The sequence below is a fragment of the Balaenoptera acutorostrata genome, chromosome 9 (assembly GCF_949987535.1).
Source record: "Balaenoptera acutorostrata chromosome 9, mBalAcu1.1, whole genome shotgun sequence".
NCBI lineage: Eukaryota > Metazoa > Chordata > Mammalia > Artiodactyla > Balaenopteridae > Balaenoptera > Balaenoptera acutorostrata.
Window position 1 is genome coordinate 98,183,797 of NC_080072.1, and position 5,490 is coordinate 98,189,286.

Below are 5,490 nucleotides of genomic sequence, written 5' to 3' on the forward strand. Positions count from 1 at the left end.
AAATGTTATGCATTTTGAACTTTTGGCTTTTTGAATATGAATTATTTTTTAAAAGATACAAAATTATACAGACTTTAAATCTAGATAACATGAGAAACTTTAGATTTTTTTTTTTTGGTAGTATAGTTGATTTACAATGCTGTGTTAGTTTCTGGTGTACAGCAAAGTGATTAAGTTATATATATATATATAGTTTTTCAGATTCTTTTCCACTATAGTTTATTACAAGATATTGAATACAGTTCCCTGTGCTATACAATAGGTCCTTGTTGCTTCTCTATTATATATAGTAGTTTGTGTCTGCTAATCCCAAATTCCTAATTTATCCCTTCCCTTCCTTTCCCCTTTGGTAACCATAAGTTTGTTTTCTATGTCTGTGAGTCTGAGCATGCAACTACATTATTCCATTTCTCCAATAGGTTATTCAGAGTTTGGAAAGAGAACATGAGCCTTTCTGCTTTTTTGGCTCTCAAAAGACTTCTCAGTTTAGAGCAAACTAATCTGAAGGAATATGATTTTTTTTTCTCCATGCACATGGATATTAAGACATTGAATAATCACATTTGTAAAGCACTTTATCTCCTCTAGCCCTTAGGACAGCCCTCCAAAGCAGACAGGACAGGTGATCTCAGGAAAGCCCAGAGAGGCTTCAGGTCCCAAGGCTGGTGGCTTGGCTGGGCCCAGCTGCAGCCGAAATGTCTCCAAGGCTGTGCATTTCACATTTATGGTACACCCCAAACAGGGGCCCTTAATAATTATGATCAACATAAAATTCATGAAGACAAACGCTTCCCTTGAAACTATCTTTATATCCAACCTAGGGCACTGCTTAGGGACAATGCACGTTGACCCAGGTCCAGCCCTGGCTTGGCTCCTTCCCAGAAGTGGAAACTTGGCCAAATCACTTCGCTTTAGTTCTCTCAACTGTGATCCAGAAAAGGTAAGATCTGCTCTGCCTGCCCCTTAGGGATCAAATGATATTGTGAGATGGCTCTTGGGAAACGCTGACGTGCTCTAAGGATATAGGACATTATTACTATCAGCTGAAAACTCTGTGTAAACAGATCTCCCTACAGTGTGTCTTCACTCAATGCTTTTGACCGCTAAGACATGCCCTTCTGTAACACATCAGAATTCAGTTCAGCCTTCCAAGTTTTATAAGTTTATATTGGGGTTTTTTTTTCAGCTTTAGTTTTCCCACACTGAGGGGTCCTGGCGTTTCTAGCAGTTTCTGATGGATGGAGACCCTTAATCACGGAAGCACTGAATGGAGGCTGTTACACAGAGCAGGACAAGGTTTCCAGCTGATGTTTCCCTGAAAACATCCAGATTCCACCGGCCTTTTGGGCTGTGACTACCCTTTGGTCCACCCACTGGTAGGCTGTATCCAAAACTGTTTGTAGCACCTTTTAGATCCCTTTCTTAAGTCAAGACAGAAGGCTCAGGGCCCGCGACCTTAAAGCCAGTGCATGGATCATTTTGCTGAGATATATTCCCTTTCACTTACCAAATCAAAGCCCACTCACTCAGCCCCTGAAATCTTGCTTAATTTTTATACATCTGTAAACAATTGTTTGCTGTGCATCTATCGTATACCAGGTACTGCTCAGGCCACTAAAACATAGCAGGGGCAGCCCAGCATCACGCCTGTCCTTATGACGCTTACCCTTCCGTGAGACCCTCACTCTCCTCCATCCTCACCCTCCTCACCGTGGGACTTGGCTACCAGAAAAAGAATAGCTAATGCGTATTGCACCCTCTTCGTGGACAGTGTCTTAGTTAATTGCCACATCAAACTCATAAATAGATATTTTATACCCATTTTACAGATGAAGAAGCAATCAAGGCTCAAAAAGGATAAGTAATTTGCCCAAGACCACAAAGCTAATAAGTGCTGGAAATGGGTTTGAAAACAGCTCTGTTGGACTTCTGAAACTGCTTGTAATGCTACTCTATGCCTCCCTATACAGTCTCCCAACTCAACATCGACTTCAGACATAGAAATATGAATGGTCATTCTGTCTTCCAGAGAATTCATGAAGATTTAAATAAGGTCTGTCCACTCTGAGATTCTTAGAAATTGTTACTTAATTCTTTGTATAGAGAAGTTTCCAATTTTCTCTATGGTTGGTTTTCCATTCTAGGCTAACTGCTTATCTATATGGCAATATGACATAATGGTTAAGAATGTAAACTAGACCATGGTTTTAAAAAAAAAAACACCCTAGGGTGAAATTTTGGTCACATCAGTTACAAGTTTACTATCTGAATCTCAGTTTCTCCATCTGCAAAAGAGAAAATAATACCTATCTGATGGGTTATAATACCCCATTAAAGATTAAATGAGACAACACTCAATAAAACGGTAATGTATGTTACCATACAACTTTCCTCTTAATCCCAATTTTTTCCCCACACCAAGCAATTCTGTGACAAAAGACACTCCTATCACCCAGGAAATTAAGAGTTTTAGGAACCCTGTGTCAAGAACCAGGATCAAAGACTAAATATTAAAACCAAAGATTCTCCTAGCATCCTATTTACAAGGGTTTCAGGAGCCCTTTCACAGGAACGGTGGGGACCAGAGACCAATACATATATTTCTTCTTATTTCACAATATATTTTATTGAATTTGGACAGGATTACTTTTACCTGAATTAATTGCCAACATTTAAAAACCCAAAGAAGTCTGGTTCCCTTTCCAAGATTGGACAATACTTTGCCCATAATATACACTCAATAAGTATTCACTAATTGACTGATATAATTCTTTCGCATCTCCTCGCAATGTCTAGCACAAATCTAAGCAATCAGTTAGTCAGTCATCAAGTCTTTATTGAGTCTGTACTATGTGCCTATCAGGAGCTGCTTAATAACTAAATTGCTTCCACTGATCTCCCCGTCATGAAGAAAAATTACTGTGACTAAGGCTACACCTCATAGGGTTATGTGAGGGTGAACAGAGCTGGTGCGTGTACAGCCATGGCGCAGACCAAGTGCCCAGTGGATGTTCGCAATCAGACTCACAGAATGTCCAAACTGGAAGAACCTCAGGGATCCTCTTTTCTGAATCATTCTTTTAAATTTCTGATTGCAGGGTAAACCTCTGACATCTTATGGCAGAGCTTTGAGAGGCCAGCATTCTAAAGACCCGCTTCCTGCCTTTGGCCTTTCCACCCAGGCCTGTGCCCAGACCTCAGAGTCTGAAGGCTGCCCAAGACTTCTTTGGTTCAACACCAAACCACAGACCCTCCTATACCAAGTTCAATGCTTCAAGGCTAAATACAAGGCCAACCAGACAGCCATCCTCAGCTCCAGCTGGAACCACCACGGCCCCACCTGCTCTGGGTTCCAGTTTTGGGGTGAGGAGTGAGGAAGACCAGAGAGCCCTCCTGTGTCACCACTGTCACCTTTTCTTCTCAGTGCCTGGTGCCCTGGCTTTCCACTCGCCCTGAGCACCTGGAAGAGCCGGTTCTCCCAGTCTTCACTGGGCCAAGGCTGGTGTGATGCAATGTGGCCCAAATCATCAGACCCAAGTTCAGTATAATCATCCACATGTGTGGATGACACACACAGAGGGGTTAACGAGGGGTAATTACCCCGGGCGGGGTGACAGAGCCAGTGACTAAGAGAATGCTTTGCTCTAGCTTCAGAGAGCTGGAGAGAAAATTCCAGTAGTCCCACCTGGGCCTGGACCCTGTGTGGCCCTCCAGGACACCCTTCCCATTAGATCTCTCATGGCATCCAGGGGGGCTCCACGGGGATGGAATCCCAGAGGTAGGCAGGGCGTGTGTACAGGTGGAACACCTGCATCAACTGTGCATGTCCAGAATAGAGCAGAATAGACCAGCTCACGGGGCATGTGTTACCTGATTTGTCTCCCCTAAAAGCCAGGAAGTGGTCAGAGGAGCAGATTCATTAATTCATCCCACACACACACAAAAATTAACAGCTTTATTGAGATAGAATTCACATCCCATATAATTTGCCCACTTACAGTGTACAGAGTTATGCAACCATCACCACAATGAATTTTAGAACACTCATCACCCCAAAAAAGCTTACCTCCCCCAGCCCCATAGGCAACCACTGATCTACTTTCTGTCTCAATAGATTTGTCCATTCTGGACATTTCATATAAATGGAATCATACAGCATGTGATCTTCTGTGACTGGTTTCTTTCATTCATCATAATATATTCAAGGTTCATTCATGTTATAACTTGCATCAATACTTCATTCCTTTTTATTGTGGAATAATATTCCATTGCATGGTTATCTCATATTTAATTTATCCATTCATCAGTTGATGGGCATTTGGGTTATTTCTACTTTTTGGCTATTATGAATAATGCTGCTACAAACATTTATATACAAGTTTTTGTGTGGATATATGTTTACAGTTCTCTTGGGTATATACCTAAGATTGGAAGTGGTGGGTCATATGGTAACTCTGTGTTTAAAATTTTAAGGAACTTTTTCACAAATAACTTTGAGAGCTTCCTATGTGCCAGGCCTGGGCTGGGTGCTAGGGATTCTGGACAAATCTGGTGAAAAAAATCTGAATAAATTTTAGTGAAGAAAACAGATGAGGTTCTGTCCTCATGGAGCTCGAATTCTAAAAAGGAAGACAGGCAGTAGGCAAGAAAAAGTAAATGAGCACAATCATTTCACATAGCAATGGAAAGAAAACTGATGAAATGGAGCAGAATGAGGGGGGTGCTTTGGATGGTACAGTCAGGGAAGGCTCTGGATAATGAAAAAGAGTCAGTCAGGCAGTGTTCTAGGTAGAAGGAAGAGCTCAGAGGAAAAGAGAGCAGCATCGTGGGGGCAGAATGAGCAAGGAAAAGAGTGGCCCTAGGGTCCCGTAGGCCACGGGCAGGGATCTAAATTTTATTCCAAGAACAATGAAAAGCCATTGTGTTCTTTCAAGTAAGTGGTGGAAGTGGGGGTGGGGGAGGAGTGTAGAGGCATGATCTGATTTTTTTTTTTAAATCAGATTTTGTGAAGTGTAATTTATGCACAATAAACTTCACCTTTCCAAAGGATGAAATTTGATGAGCTTTGAAAAATATTACAGTTGCATAGCTACTACTGTGCTCAAAATATACAATATTTCCATCTCCCCAAGTTTCTCTTATACCTTTTCTCAGTCAATCCTCTGTCCACACTCCCTGTCCCCGACAACCACAGACTCATTTTTTGTGCCTTTTTAGAATGTCATATAAATGTAATCATAAGTATGCACTCCTTGATGTATGACTTCCTTCAGTCAGCATAATGTTTTTGAGATTAATCTATATTGGCAAATAGGAATTGTCTGTTCTTTTTTTCTTGCTAGTGGTATTCCATTATATGTATATGCCACAGTTTGTTTGTCCCTTTTCTAGTTGATTGACATTTGGATTATTCCCAGTTTGGGGCTATCATGAATGAAGCTTCTATCAATATTCATGTACATCTTTGTATGGACATGTTTTCATTTCTCT